The sequence below is a fragment of the Eurosta solidaginis genome, chromosome 1 (genome assembly GCF_040869045.1).
Source record: "Eurosta solidaginis isolate ZX-2024a chromosome 1, ASM4086904v1, whole genome shotgun sequence".
Lineage (NCBI taxonomy): Eukaryota > Metazoa > Arthropoda > Insecta > Diptera > Tephritidae > Eurosta > Eurosta solidaginis.
The window spans coordinates 266,679,180-266,695,867 of NC_090319.1; the positions used below are offsets into that span (position 1 = coordinate 266,679,180).

The 16,688-nt window shown below is 38.8% G+C and overlaps 1 long non-coding RNA gene across 1 annotated transcript; it reads right to left on the reverse strand.

Moving 5' to 3' along the window:
- Positions 1–1,710: 1,710 nt before the first annotated feature.
- On the reverse strand, positions 1,711–2,948 carry LOC137242866 (uncharacterized). The gene is made up of 3 exons (XR_010950391.1): positions 2,683–2,948; positions 2,276–2,491; positions 1,711–2,202 (listed from the first exon to the last, which is right to left on the reverse strand). It is a non-coding gene; the product is annotated as an uncharacterized lncRNA (long non-coding RNA).
- Positions 2,949–16,688: the final 13,740 nt, after the last annotated feature.

The following is a 16,688-nucleotide window of genomic DNA, read 5'->3' on the forward strand; positions in this document are numbered from 1 at the left end:
CTATGATGTTGTGCGCAGCCGCGAATTGGTCTCACATTGACATAGTGCCTTAATGACTCAAGGTCTGATTATGGTCGTTGTACTTTCATTACAAATATTTGCAAAACTTTACACTTGAATGAATTTCGCTGATATTTGCTATGTTGCACACATTCCTTTGTATTTGTTCTACTTATTTACAAGGGCTTTTTGTTGAAGGTTAGTTAAATAAAGTAATGAAGCAATGAAAAAATACCCGCAGCACAAATTATTCATTATTTTAATGTCAGTTGGTTTGGTTGTAAATCATTAAGTCATCAGATTTAGATGCAACACCTTGTCGTTGGTATGAGGGCTTAGCTGAACTCCATGGAGCCCGACTATTGGGCTCCGCCGTATAAATGCCTACATATACGACGTTTCATTTTATTGAAGGGCGGTGGCATGTCGGTGACCAAAAACTGTCAACCCCCAAATCCCGGGTGTTTTGCGGACCGTGCCTATTGGACTAACTGCAGCCAGGGGCAGACGTTTTTTATACCTACATACAGCAATAGACCGCTGAACCCGCCTTTTCTGGCTAAACTTCAACACAAATTAAGGATAAGAACTAAAACGTTATGGCACCGCAAGCATAGGAAGTGGAATTCGCTATCAGCGATGAAAGGAGCGATTTGTCAACTTTGGCAAAGTACTAACGTTGGGCGTTGAGTCAGAAAGTTTCGAAAAGTCCTCTCACAATAGCAGACAGCATTAAGAATTATGCAGTGCTTGTATGCCGTGGTCGACCCAACTGTCGGCTAAAGCGAGCGCTTGGCATTAGCCCGACAGACAGTGGAAAAATATTTAAGAAGTTCTGACTACCAACTGTCGTACGAATTGGCGGGACGGGCCTACATGTTTTACACCAACTCCGAATCGCATTTGCAAGGCAGATGAGTTTTCACTGAGAAGCATTTCATGGCAGAAATTCACTCGGAGTGTATGCTAAACTATTGCCGAGGAGCGACGCCGCTTATAGAAAAATCATTTACTAATTTGAGATTTTTAGGAATTATTGAGATTATCACCGGAAGTAATAATTGTCTTCAATTAAATAATAATAGTTGATTATATATTATTTGTTTTTATCGGGAAAAACTGAAAAAAAAGGAATCATTTACTGGCATATTGGGATGATGTGATTTTGAAAACCGCGACGTCGTTATCCTCATGCAATTTCGTATTGTTTTTGTTTTTTTTTCTTCATCCAAAAAGTTTCTAATTGAAAGAACTTATTCCTAAATTTTGGATGGTGCTTTGCCCAGGAATTGAGTCCAGGAACTTCGTCGTGGTAGACGGAGCATGCTACCACCACACCACGGCATCCGTGTTCTAACATATGTTGGGCCAAAATAACATTGAGTCCTTAGCATGACCATACACATATCACCTCCAGAATTTCCTTACGTACTTACTTAATTGGCGCTTAACCGTTTAAACGGTTATGGCCGTCCAACAAGGCGCACCAAATATGCTTTTAAATAATTTACATATTCACATGTAAAAACTAGCCGATATAAAACTCAAACTGTGTAGATATTTTAATGTTTGAATTTATTAAAAAATATTTGTAACGATTGAAACAAGAATATTTCTTAGAATGAAATATGAAATAAGTTTTTTCTTTGAATACAAGAAATATCTTTTTGGTACAAAGTTGTTTAACAATTTATAGTAGAAATCAACAATAATTAAAAATTAACATAATAATATAACTGGCCAGTCGCTCCTTCTCTCTGCCAAAAGGCGCCAATTGGTCACACCAAGGGAGTACAAATCGTTTTCCACCTGGTCCTTTCAGCGTAGTAGGGGCCGCCCCTACCTCTGCTTCCATAGACATGTTTCGATAGAAACACTTTCTTGGCCGGAGCGTCATCTTTCGTTCGCATAACATGGCGTAGCCAGTGCAACCGGTGCATTTTAATTCGCTGGACTATATTGATCCCTGTGTATAACTCGTACAGATCATCATTAAATCTTCTTCGGTACTCGCCATCGCCAACGCATAGAGGTCCATAAATTCCCTTAAATAAGGTAAAGACTTGAAAATCCTAGGACAACGGACTGGTACAAATTCTAGAAATGTGTGCCCAGGACAACTTAATAAGGTTACTACCGTCTGTTGGAGGAGTACAACAGTCTTTTGTCAAAAGCGCTGACAATTCCTTTAGACAAGCTGGCCTTCTAAGAATATTCAGGAAAAGGTAATCAGCGTGGAAAAATTGAAACAACGCGAAATATTTTCCGATCTTACCTGTAAATCTCTTCAAAGTCGTTTCTTTCTGATCTGGGACTCGAACCCTTACTCCTGCGATAATAAATTAAAAAAGAAAACTCGAACAAGGCCACATTGTTGTTGTTGTATTAACGACAAAGACACTCTCCGAAGATTTTGGTAGTGTTACGGATGTTGATGGTCCTTTGCCGGGTATTGATCCGGTACGTTGCGGTAACAAGCACCATTAAGGTACTAGCCCAACCATTTCGGGGAGGATTAATATGAACACATTAAACCTTCTTGAAATATTAAAATTCTTAGAAATATTAAATTTTTTTAAAATGGGCGTGGCACTGCTTTTTTGGCTAAACAATTTTCTATGTTTCGGAAGACATGTCTCGAAGAAAAATTAACATGTAATAAAATTGGATACATATATTTACCTTATAGCAGGAAATATTTCTAGTAAAAATTAACGGGATCGGCTAAAGACCACGCCTACTTTTTATTAAAGAAATTTAAAAGGATCGCAGACCAGTATTATAAGTTATATCTTTACGAAAAATAGTGTAATGAATTTGGGGCAATTCTCGATTATTTTGTAGCTTCTGTTAACGTTCGAATCTCTGAAATGTCGAGTAAATAACTCAAATATTCGGCATAACAAAACGTTCTTTATTTAGACTAATTTGGGAGTATGACCTCACAGTTACAACTATCGCGTAGTTCACTAAAGCGTGTTAAAATCATAGATTAGATTGATACGAATCTTTTGTTTACGCTCTTATATTTTCGCTCTCACCAGGGATTTATCTTCTAGTTGTTGCTGGCAACAATCACAGATAAATCCCTCGCGCCAGCTGAAGCGGGTGCCAGAACAAAAAATGTGCCAGCCAAAACGAAAAACATGCCAAAAATTTTGCTAAACTTTAGTTTGACCTACAACTGTAGAATAGCGTTCAAAAATTATGGGAAAAAGGAAAAAAATACTTGTTTTAGTGTAAGTATTATTAGTTCGAAGGCGGAGGGTAAATATTATTTCCCATTCAAAAGTTATCACTAAAAACAGGTTTTGTAAATATGAACTCCCGATGCAACCAGTCCATTTTGATCACAGAACCTGGAACGCCAGACATGTAGGATAAGCCCTATCCATTAAATAATGTTAACTATTATATCATAGGTCCGATTTACTGAAATTTCAAAAGAATATATGGTTTTCGCTGCGAGTTAAATGCGTTACAATATTTGACTAATTAATTTAATCGAAATGTTAGTTTTACTTAGATTTGTTTATATTTAACTCTAACTAGTCGTATTATTGTAAAATAACTTTAAGGAAATAAATATTTCACGACTATCATTTTATTAAATGATTGAAACTATAATCGCCGATATGTATGTCAAAAATCCCCATTTTCAGATCTATTCATTTTTGTTTGGAGTGGCATCATTGTTAAATATTATAAAAAATGTGCATTTTGACAGCGCTCTCTCGAAACAAAGAGTTGCAAATCCATTCATCTATGGTTAAAATCAAACTGCATCGCGCTGCTTTTATTAGCCTCGTTCACCTAATTCTCTTAAGGTGCAGACTTTTAAAGAACATGCCTTCTGTAAGAGTTGAATCTCACAAATACTTGGTTATTTATCTATATATCTGTATTTTATGTTTTTCTTCTAGCTATATGGGTGGGCATGTGTGAGTAACAACTTCAGCTCTTAGCTGATGATAACGTGATGTGTGATCGTTTCTCTTTCTTCTTCGCTCTTATCTGCTGACTGAATATATGTATGTGAAATAATCTCTTTGCTTCAAGCTGCTGGTTATGTATGAGAAATAGTTTCCGTCGCCTTCTATGCATGTGTACAAATGGCTTACTCTCGTTGTGTTTATTAACTAACAGCATAATGATGTTAGAAATGTTAATATTGCCCACAAAAGTATTGTATCAATGATATTTCACTTACAAGTTTTATTATAAGAGGAAATTGAGAGACAATTCTTTTTAAATGGGCGGTCTTACGGGTTATGTAGAAAAGTAATTTATCTGAAATGAACTGTAGAATTAAATCTCACGCTGATTATGTTCCGTTACACCTTAACTTAGACACCCTTATGCGGCAGTTCCTCACCAACGTACGTACCAAAAACGTGTCAGCTGACACGACCTATCTTATGAGTGTGCAATGTAAACGAAAACTCACCGACGTGCAACGCCCGTACGTACGTAGCCCGGAACGTAGAAATCAAAACAATTTTGATTTTTTCTGTAAGAACGTGTCAGCTGATCGCTCTCTCACTAGACAGAGTTGCCTAGTAAACTTTTGTGCCCTAATTTTTGACCGTTTGCAGTTTTATGCAAAAACACCTAATTAAAGTTTGAAAAATTGTGAAAATAATTCGAAATAATTATGTAGAAGTGCTTATTATAAATATTTAATCTATTTATACTTATTTAATATGTATTCCGGCCTTTTACAATATCAAAAATTAAATTGGAAAAAGTTGATGTTTCCATAAGCATACATACAAAATGGTCAATGGCAACAGTGCTTATCTGTAAACAATACACACGCAAATATGTTATGTACATGTACACAGACGCACACATTGATTCCTACGGGCTTGAGAGTTCGGTCAAACGTGCTTCGTACGACAACCGTCCTTACGTACGGCACACGTCGGTGGGTAACTGCCGCATTACTTGTTTCTATTCTCTTTGAATTCAATAACTAATGTCTTAATTTTAAAACTGTAGGCCAATTCAAAGATTGCTTCATATTTTACTCAGACCTCATAATGATCATAATTAAGTTGAACATTTTAATCTTTCCCTTTTGGCTTTCAAGTCTCTTGATTATAGTTAGCTTTTGCAATCGCAGAGCAGCTAATATTACGCACATATATATTAAAGGTGTAAGTACATATATATTTAATTAAGGGAACCTTATATTCAATAAGAATCTAGCTAAAATATCTTAAATTTCACAAACCAAAGCTTCCCTAACTGTATACCCGATTCACTAAAACCTCTACTAGATAACGAGCTTTGTTAAAAAATGCATTGGAACATAGGCGGGAGGCAGCCAGTTTTTGCGTTTCCTCAGCTTTGCGATTTTGTTAGTTGATCGCTGTTTTGATCTTGATGTACAATCTAATTTTGGTTTATTAATATACCAATAATTCAATAAGTGAAACTAATTATAATTAAATTAATTCTCATCAATGAAAGCGAAATTGATAAACTGCGTATCACGCGCCTCAAATAAATCGTTCGAGCGTTCAAATGCCATCCGGCTGCACTTTGCTAGTTGATCTTTGACAGGCGAAGACCGCAAATATTTATTGTCCATTAAATTAATCAGTGGCTAATGCCGCTTAAGAAGAAGAGTCCAACGTTTATATTGTCTATGGTGGTAAGCAGTTGCTGCTTACTTTCGGTCATCATAACAGCCGGTGATTTTATGTCAAATACATCATTGAAAACTAGGAGCCATGACAATTATGAGTTTCATTTAATGATTATGATTTATTTTATTGACCAAAAGTTTAAAAAAATATATATAAAAGAAAAAATGGTGTAATTGGTAATGGTAAATGTAAGGTTACATATCTTCTGTTTTGCATGTTGCTCGGATGCCGTCATTCACGCCAAAATTAAAAGAGGGGACGATGAGAGGCTAAAAGGATTTTTCATTTATTTTTGAGATTATCAATTCTAATTAAAATATAAAAGTATTGCACTGCGCACAAATATGATAGTTCTGTTAAGCGGAGAAACCGTCCATAATGTTTTAAGGGTCCATCGAAAAATTAAAGCCAAATATTTATGTGTGACCTTACGGTTTTTCTAAAAGGGGGCACCAGCTTTTCAAAGAGTCCTGTGAACTGCATAAGTACCAACATTGTAACAAAGGAAAACATTTCGCGCTACGAAAACAATATACCAGTAAAGTACTAAAGGACTTTTCCAAAATCGCCGGCCGTTGCACGGATAATGTGGTATTTAGTACTCAGTAACTCATTGTTCTGATCTCAGGAGTCAGCCTGATTAAAGATCATTTACAAATTCGAAACAACACCTCCGCAGGAGTAAAAGCACTGCAAAAGCAATAATGGCTTTCAAGTACTAAATATTTATGGGAAACAATGGAAACCCTGCAAATTTTGCTCTGCCCTAGCTTTGGTCTATCTGCATAACTTTTAAGCAGTTTTTACCCCTTACTCTCCCTTCTCCTCTCTCCCCCGTTTCCTTATCTGTAAATCTACTCTTCCCTCTGCCTTTCTATTTTTCTGCGTCTCTTTCTCACTCTAAGTTTAAACCTTTTCCTTCACTTCTTTGCCTCCCCATCTATCCATATCTCTCTATCTTCGTATAACTCTATCCCTTTCTAGTTCCATCTTTTCTCTTCTCTCTAGTTCTTCTTGTTCTTCTCCATCCCTTTTTCCGCGTCTCAGTCCCAGTCCCACCCCAACTCCAAGTCCAAGTCCCAGGTCCAATCTCAGTCCCAGTTCCGATTCCAGTCCCAGTCCCAGGTTATTTGAGCTATCGATTTGTTATCGAGGAGTTATAAACTGATATCGATAACAAATGTTATCGACGAGTTATCCAATGTTAAAAAAATAAGTGACTTACAGATATGAAAATTTATCAAGTTACTATCGAAAAGTTATAGATTTTTTATTGAAATGTCATCAATATGTTATTATAAAGTTATCGATTTGTTATTGGAAAGCTATGAATTTAGTGTTGTAAAAATATTGGTTTGCTGTCGAAAATTTGTCTTATGAGGTGGGTTTTGTCTAAGGCTGGGGTAACGCTCAGTCAATCCAGAGTCGAGTAGAGGTCCCGCAAACCCCTACTGATAAATACACAATATTTATGTGTTACGAACACACGCACACACGGCTGGCGATATTAGGCGAACAGCAGCTTTCCGTCGCAAAATGGCGAGGGGGCGGAGCGGCGGCTAACGGTCGTTGGAGTAGGGGAGGTTCGGTAGGGCGGTTGGACGGTCGGGTAACGGACGGACTCGTACGGCGGTACGGAAGCAGCGGCGGGATAGAAGCAGCGGCTTAACGGCGGTAGGATGGCAAGCGGCAAACGGTCGTCGTGGCTGCGGTGTGACGGATGCAGCAGCTTAACGGCGGTAGGATGGCGAACGGTCAACGGTTAGTGGGGCAGCGGCGGCACCAGCAAGGCGGGATGGGCACGCAGTAGTATGGCGGACGGCCAACGGTCGGCTTAGCACCGGCGGGATGGAAGCAGCTGCGGTACCAGAGGGGCGACGATGCGATGGCAGCGGCGGTGGGCTACGGAGCGCGTACCAGGGCCGGGGAGAGAGGGGAAGTAGGCTAGCGATGGTGTTTGCCTGGGCAGCGGCGGCTCGTTCCGGGCGGGGTCGGTTGACGGTATCGGCGGGATCGGATTGGTCGGCAGTCTTCGGCAGAATCGATAGTAAGCCGGTCGGTCACCTGGGGAAGAGACTGCGAGGACTCGTTAGTGCTGGTTTCACCGCTGGACACCCCCGCCACCCTACTTGCACACTAGTAGAAGGTGCGTAAAGCCGGAGTCATTGGTGCCGTATGTCGTATCGCTGTATCCGTATCCCTAACGTAATCAGCTGTTTATCGTTACGACGGTAAACCAAAACCCAATTGGTTGGCTACGATACGGTTACGACCTTAGCGGCACCAATAATCGATTGCATTGATTCTCATAAGGTTGGTCGAATCAGCTGTTAAAAGGTTACTGATACGGTTACCGATAAAGCACCAATGTCTCCAGCTTAAGGGGGCGGGGTTGTACCAGCCGATACACCGTGGGTCGACCCGTGGGCGGAGGGGAAGTGCACCTTAACGGCTTAGGGGAAGGGGTGGAACGTCAGGAAGGCGTCGGGCCGCTCAACACCTAGGAAGGCGCGGGGGGGGCAAAGTAGCACAAGGCATCCTCCCCGTCGTCCTTACCTAAGTGAAGGGTTACCCGCGCCATGACACCGCCCCTTCCACTCAGCCAGCTTACGCTAGAACTGAGGGGGAGGGGTTAAATGGCCATGAAGGCATCGGGCCACTCAACACCTAGGAGGGCGCGGGGGGCAAAGTAGCACAAGGCATCCTCCCCGTCGTCCTTACCTAAGTGAAGGGTGACCCGTGCCATGACGGCGCCCCTTCCAATCAGCTAGCTAGCAGGAGGGAAAAATATGTCTTTAAAAAGAAATCCACTCCCGCTGGCTCACCTGCGAGGACTGAATTGCAAAAATGCAAATTCGATGTTTATATGGGTGGTGCCGCAAACTGGTTGAGAAGTCAACACACCATTATTGTGATTTTCATTGGTTTGCTATTTAGTGGTTGTTGACTATGCTATAAAAGAATAAGTATAAGTGGTTGTTGGTTATGCTATAGAAAAATAAGTACAGGGAGGTTCAGGTAGCTATGCTATAGAAAAATAAGTACAGGGAGGTTCAGGTTTAAGTGAATAAGGAAATACAGGGAGAATTTACGTTATTGTAACGCTACGTTACAGTCTTTTTTATCGGAAATTTGTCTCTATTTTATCCAGGCATGCTTAACGAACGAAACGATATCATTTCGTTACGATAATCAACGCTAATAAACGAAACGAAGTCACTTCGTTTCGTTTATTAACGTTAAGATCGTCAAATTAACGTTAATTTGTCGTTCTTAACGTTAATAAACGAAACGAAATGACTTCGTTTCGTTTATTAACGTTGATTATCGTAACGAAATGATATCGTTTCGTTCGTTAAGCATGCCTGATTTTATCTGAGCAATTGGCTCTCGGAATATTATCGATTTGTTGTTATTCCAGAGTGGTTGCTTTGTTATTGGAGTGTTAACGATATCTTAACGGCACATTAGCCGACTAGTCGGTTTGTTAAGCAGCAGATAAAATATTTTCCGTTCAATATCTGTGATTTATCTGTCGTTCTTTAAACAAATTTAATAATGAATTTTCTGGTATATTGAGCAGCATTTGAAACCAAACATTACATACCCAGCTGTGCACTTGAAGCGCTGTTGTTGTTTGCTTTGTATGGTCAGTAGTGTTATAAGGCTGAATTCTATTCTGAACTCATTTTCGTTCAAAAGAATTAAGAAGGAAGGATACAGAGGCTACCACTAATGAACTTGAGCGGGTAAAAATGCAGTTTAATAGTTCTAGCTAAGAAAAAATTTGTATACAAAATTTCGTCGGATTGGGAGATTTTTGTTCGACTTATGGCATTAAAAGTAATTTGGAAATAATAACAAAAAAATGGGCGGGTTACGCCCATTTTCAAAATGTGTTTAAGTTTTGTTCTTAGCTCAGCCATAACAATACTGAAGTGGAAAATCCGTCAAATGTAAATACCATAGAGTAATTGCAAACTCTGTTTACGTTAGAATTTTAGAAAAAGTGGGCGTTGTTTTGGCAGTTTGTGGGGCAGTTTATATAGTTTGACAAGGATAGTTTTCCTGCCGAATTTCCATGTAATGAACCTTAAACTTCCAAATTTTTTTCTTCTAAATATGGGTGGTGCGACGTAAAATCCACCTACCAAATTTCATTAGCTTAGCGGTACTCAGTTTTGGATTATCTCATTTTTTTCCATTTTTCTAAATCTCCGATACCGGCTAGTTATCGTCCGATTTCGTTCATTTTTAAAACCAAGTTATACTGGGTCCAGATAAGCCCGTATACTGAATTTGGTGAAGATATCTCATGGTTTGCTGAAGTTATCGTGTTAACGGACGGACGGACATGACTGAATAAAATTTTGTTTTCAATATTGATAATTTTGTCACATGGCAGTCTCTATCTATCTCATCAAAGTTATAATACCTTGTGTACAAGTACAGCTGGGTATAAAAATGTACACTTTACAAAGAAACCCTGCTAATTTTCTATAACCCTGCAACAAAAGAAATTTTTATACGGATGAGAAATATTAAGTGCATATCAAAACGTGATTTACTAAATTATTTAGTATCTTCTGATAAATTCTAGCAAACTAAATAAAGAGTGTAAGAAAATTACTTTCTAGAGAAATATAAATTCCAAATACTTTCTCAATCCCCCACCCAATAGCCATAAATTCAAACTCATATACACAAATTTTACTGAGTAAATTGTAATAAAAGCAAATTATCGATCACATAAAAGACAAACAAAAATAGCAAAGAGTAAATATAACTATTTAAAATGGTAGTGAAAAGTGTTAAGTTTTTCTCAGACCTGTTGAGCGCATGTCAACAAACGGTGGTCTTTTCATCACCAACATTCAAAGTCTTCACAGCTAAAAGAGATAAATTACCTTTACTTTGCTTGAATCGGTCTGAACGTCTTGTAATTAAGCTCAATATTTAAACGGCGCTTTTTCTATTTGCTTTGAAAGTGTAAATCTAGCCAATTTATAAGAAAGTTGTAAGCAAATAAAAATTCCTCATACATTTTTCTACAACTATTTAGAATATTGAATTTGGTGTAAGTTTATTGCATTCCTTTTCATCAAATTTATTATGAAGTGTTTTAAGTTTAGAACTATTTTATGACAGCTTAGTTTACGTATATACAGCTGCGATCAAAATCTAAATAGTGGACGTACTTAAATAGAAATGGAATAAAAAAGTAACTGTAATCACTTTTATAAAAAAAATTGAATTTTTCCCTGTTATAGTACAAATATTAACAAATCAATTCGTAAAACAATTTTAAACTTTATATTATTTTAATAAGATAAGCAAATATTAAGAAAATTTAAGTCAAATTTTTACATAACTTTTATACAATGGTGGTTTAATTTTTTTACATTGTGTATTGGCTTATATTTAAATTAGTATTTAGTTGTATTACCCTTGATCATTAGAATTGCAGCACAGCGACATGGAATCGAGTCTACAAGTTTTTGGCATCTTTCAAACGAAATCGACCCCATGCGCTTTTTACAGCTTCCAATAGTTACGTATTCGATGTTGTTTTGCGTTCGGCTACTACCTCTTTGACATTAACCCACAAATTTTCAATTGAGGTTAAGTCTGATGACTATGTTTGTCATTCCATTACGTTGATCTGGCTTTCTCCAAACCATATTTGTCTTTTTGGAACGTCCAAACAAGTGGCATTTGTCTCTGGTGTATGCCATCATTAGGTCCTCGAGTATGTCCCATATCCTTACTTACTTACTTACATAATTGGCGCTTAACCGTCTAAACGGTTATGGCCGTCCAACAAGGCGCGCCAGTCGCTCCTTCGCTCCGCCAACCGGCGCCAATTGGTTACACCAAGGGAGTTTAAATCGTTTTCCACCTGGTCCTTCCAACGGAGTGGGGGCCGCCCTCTACCTCTGCTTCCATAGGCGGGTTCCGATAGAAACACTTTCTTGGCCGGAGCATCATCTTTCATTCGCATAACATGGCCTAGCCAGCGCAGCCGCTGCGTTTTAATTCGCTGGACTATGTTGATGTCTGCGTATAGCTCGTACAGCTCATCATTAAATCTTCTTCGGTACTAGCCATCGCCAACGCGTAGAGGTCCATAAATCTTTCGAAGAACTTTTCTCTCGAACACTCCCAAAGCCGCTTCATCTGCTGTTGTCATGGTCCATGCTTCTGCCCCATATAGCAGGACGGGTACGATAAGTGACTTGTAGAGTATGATTTTCGTTCGCCGAGAGAGGACTTTACTTTTCAATTGCCTACCTAGTCCAAAGTAGCACTTATTGGCAAGATTGATTCTTCGCTGGATTTCAGTGCTGATGTTGTTGCTAGTGTTGACGCTGGTTCCCAAATAAACGAAGTCTTTTACTATTTCGAAATTATGGCTGCCAACAGTAGCGTGGTTGCCAAGGCGCATATGCGCTGACTCTTTGCTCGATGACAGCAGGTACTTCGTTTTGTCCTCATTCACCATCAAACCCATCTTTACCGCTTCTTTTTCCAGCTTGGAGTAAGCAGAACTAACAGCGCCGGTGTTTAGGCCGATGATATCAATGTCATCAGCATATGCCAATAATTGCACGCTTTTATAGTATATTGTTCCAGTGCGGTTAAGTTCTGCAGCTAGTATAATTTTCTCCAGCATCAAATTAAAGAAATCGCACGATAGGGGGTCACCCTGTCTGAAACCTCGTTTAGTTTCGAACGGCTCGGAGAGGTCCTTCCCAATTCGGACTGAGCTGATGGTGTTGCTCAACGTCATTTTGCACAGCCGTATAAGTTTTGCGGGGAAACCAAATTCAGACATAGCGGCATATAGGCAGCTCCTTTTCGTGCTGTCGAAGGCGGCTTTAAAGTCGACGAAGAGGTGATGTGTGTCGATTCTCTTTTCACGGGTTTTTTCCAAGATTTGGCGCATTGTGAAAATCTGGTCGATGGTAGATTTACCAGGTCTGAAGCCGCACTGATAAGGTCCAATCAGCCGGTTCACGGTGGGCTTCAATCTTTCGCACAATACACTTGAAAGGACCTTATATGCGATATTAAGAAGGCTGATTCCACGATAGTTGGTGCATTTTGCAGTAACCCCCTTCTTGTGGACTGGGCAAAGAACACTTAGATTCCAACCGTCGGGCATGCTTTCGTCCGCCCATATTTTGCTAAGAAGCTGCTGCATGCGCCTTACCAACTCCTCGCCGCCGAACTTGAATAGCTCCGCAGGCAATCCATCAGCGCCCACGGCCTTGTTGTTTTTCAATCTGGTTATTGCTATTCTAACTTCGTCATAATGGGGCGGGGGGACATATATTCCATCGTCATCGATTGCGGGATCGGGTTCTTCATCTCTGCGCGGTGAATTGCTGCCTCCATTTAGGAGGACAGAGAAGTGTTCCCTCCATAATCTAAGCACTCTCTGGACATCAGTTACAAGGTCGCCGTTTTCATTCCTACAGGAGTTTGCCCCGGTCTTAAAACCGTCCGTCTGTCGCCGCATTTTTTGGTAGAATTTTCGGGCGTTATTCCTGGTGGCTAGCAGCTCAAGCGTAATTTTCAGTTTTTTTTCAACATTTAAGGAACTCTAGAAGTTTTTTATTTTTATTTTTTCCAAACGTAATTTTTTTTGAAATTTATGAATATTGGGCGTAATTTTTCTCATTAATTAAAAACGTTCTGTAATCCCACATACAACATACCAATACAACTTACTTCGCTTATACTTAAAAAAAGATTCGAAAAAATTTGCGTCATGCTTTTTATTTTTCCTACAATTTGGCGAGGCGGGGTCTCCGTTTTAAGCCGACTACGTACGGCATCTACAAGTCAGACGGGTTTTCACTGAGAAGCTTTTCATCGCAGAAATATATTTGGAGTGTTTGGGAAATCACTGCTGAAGGGCAATGCCGCTAAGAAAATTTTTATTCTAATTGAATAATTTTTTTCTAAATTTTTGATGTTAATTTGACCGCAAGTTAAACCCAAGACCTTCGTGGAGCACGCTGCCATCACACCACATAGGACTTTCAAACGGTGTACTTACGTTTACATTTACCTCACGTTTACATTGTGGATTTCCTCATACCGTGAACAAAGATATTTAAACATTCACAATTTTTATATAGTAGCTTCTCATATTTTCTAGTTACTTAGTTTGTATATAGGTAATTGTTATTTTCAATTTACCGCTAAGTATAAAAATGTATGCTAATTGTAAAATGAAAAAATGTAGGAAAATTTTAAACAACAATACTATTTAAAACTAAAAGCGAAATATTTCATTAGCCTAACATAACTTCAATGGTCTTCAATCAATCAACGATTCACACCTCTTGCGTAATTTTCTTGGAAACAGCTTAGCTTTTGTTTGTATACAAATGCATATGTAGGATTATAGAATTCCTAAGTGTTTGTGTTGAAACGCAAAAGGAACTTGCCACAAATTCATATAGAAGAATGTCTTAAAACAGCGCTGATTTACCGTTTGGCATGGGGCACGTGTGGCACCCACAACACAAAAAAGATGATAAATGTGCTTGCGCAATACGCCAAACAACCAACACACACGTACATACTTATTATTATGATATATGTAACAGAGAATGTGTATAATTTATTTGTGAAGTGTTCATCCAGAAAATAGTTATAGAACGCTTGAATGCCAGCTGGGCAGCACATTTTTCCACTCACATTCTACTGTAATACAAATGCAAAATGTGTAAAAAACAAATCAAAGGCTGCCTAAACCTCATTAATATTTGTAGTGCGAAAATGAGGAATTTGTTACAGCTGTCATCCACAAGTGTTTAACTGAGTGCAGGTGGTGGTAAGCCTTTTAAGAAGCGAGCGTGCGGCCATAGTTCAATACAGTAAAGAGATTTTTGTGCGTTATCTTTGTGAACAAAGTTAATTGCGTAAATCTTATCAAGGAATAAAAATCATCGCAAGGAATAAAAAGCTTACTATTGATGGCGGCTATTCGTGGCTACTTTGACCAACCCGTGAGCCAGTTAAAAACCCCATTGATATATGAGGAAATTGAATGCTCAGCAGCCTCGAATCTTCAAAGTATTCCAAAGGCGCAAGATAAGAATTTTTCTGAGTATGAGAAAAACTTCAACCTTGTTTTGTGAAATTCCTACTTTCTTCCCCGTGTACCAGTACTATTTCTTTGGCAGAACTGACCGGTCTGTGTGGGCATTAAATAGACCTGATGTGTCCGTAGAGTTAAAGGTAACTTTAAGGCAGAAATCCTTACGCCTTTAGTATTCAGCTATATACTATATCTTCTCCGCTCTATTCAAGGCAGAGCAATAAGTTAGGGGAGGTTGCAAGAGAGTGTTTATGTTTGATTTGATCCTTCATCACTATTGATATTTAATATTATATTCATGGCGGAAACGCCTTCCGTAATCTAAAGCTCATCCTTCATCCTCTAGAACAATGATCTCAATCTGTGGGCAGGATATTAACCAAATATTCGCTGTCCGAATTGTTGACAAAACAACAGCCGTGTTCATGCGTACAAATCCTTGGGAACTCACGCTCGATTAAATAGTAGATGACCCCTCGCGGAGAAAGAACTGATTGATTTCTTATTCAGGAAAATCCAGACTGTACCTCCCGATACATAACAAGAGGATTCTCAGAGTGAATGAATTTGTTGCTCAATGTCGGTAAGTGCTGACTTTGCTGAATGAAAAGCAATCAGTTCTTTTTCCATTACGCAACGGGTCATCTATTATTTAATCAATTGTGAGTTCTCAGGGATTTGCAAAGAAAATTCTAAAGCACGCTCGCAACAGCTCGACCTTCTGTTCCGTAATGGCTGAAGTCACACTCGAGCCCCATCTCGTAGAACGCGATTCCTTCTGTTCATGGTCTCCAGTCAAGCTCAGAACCTTCAAGGTGTCTGAGTTGACATACTTTTCTGAGGGCCTCTGCCTCTTTGTTGCTGCATCGACCTTGTTTTTGTTTGGAATCTATTGCTTTTTCGAAATTGGTTTTCTTTTTTGGAACAGTAAGTTTTTCCGAACTGGTTATCGATTTAGAAGTCTTTTCTTTGTTGGAAATTTGTTACTTTATTTAAACCCTTACTTCATTGAATCCGCTTGGTTATTTTTCCTAGCCGGTTACTTTTTTGTAGCTGGGTACTTTTATCGAACCGGTACCCCTTTGGAACCAATTACTATTTAGAATCAGTTACAAATTTCAATCAGGTTACCTTGTTCAAATCGTTTATTTTGTTAGATGTGGTTACTTTTCTCCCAGGATACTTTTGGCACAGTTTATTTTATTGAATCTGTTTACCTTTTAACATTGGTTTCTTTTTTGAAATTGGTGACCTTCTTCGATCGGGTAATTTTTTTGTACCGGTTACTTTGTTGGAACTCGAAACTTGTTTCATGCCGTTAACTTTTTGGCATCGGTCTTTTTTATTGAAATTGGTTACCTTTAGCGATCCGGTTACTTTGTTTGAGCCGTTACTTTTTTCGAACTGATTTTTCAACCGCGTTCTTTTTTGGAGCAAGCCAATTTTTGGCAGGTTCTTTTTTTTGGAACTGGTTAGTTTTTCAATCCGGTAAAAATTTTTCAACCGGTTAAATTTTTGGATCCGGTTACTTTTTTGGATCCATTTATTTTTTAATCCGATTACTTTTTCGAACCGATAATTTTTTCGAATCGGTTAGTATTTCGAGCCAGTTCGCTTTTAGATCAGCGAATAGCTAACGAAGCGATATCAAAGCCATCGCAACCATATTCAGTAATCCAAACCATATTCCGAAATGTTACAAAGTCATTCCGTAAATATTCTCATAATTAAAAATTGAAGACGATATGCCCAACTATAGTTTATTGGAAGATTGTGGTTTTGAAATGATCTCATGCTTTACTGTCTGTAGGTATGGTTAAAATTAGATTTAATAATTTGGGAAAAATTTAAACAACGTGACATCAGGACGGACAAGGCGACAGCTGTTTCGATTATACCTTGTAAATCTCTTCAAAGCC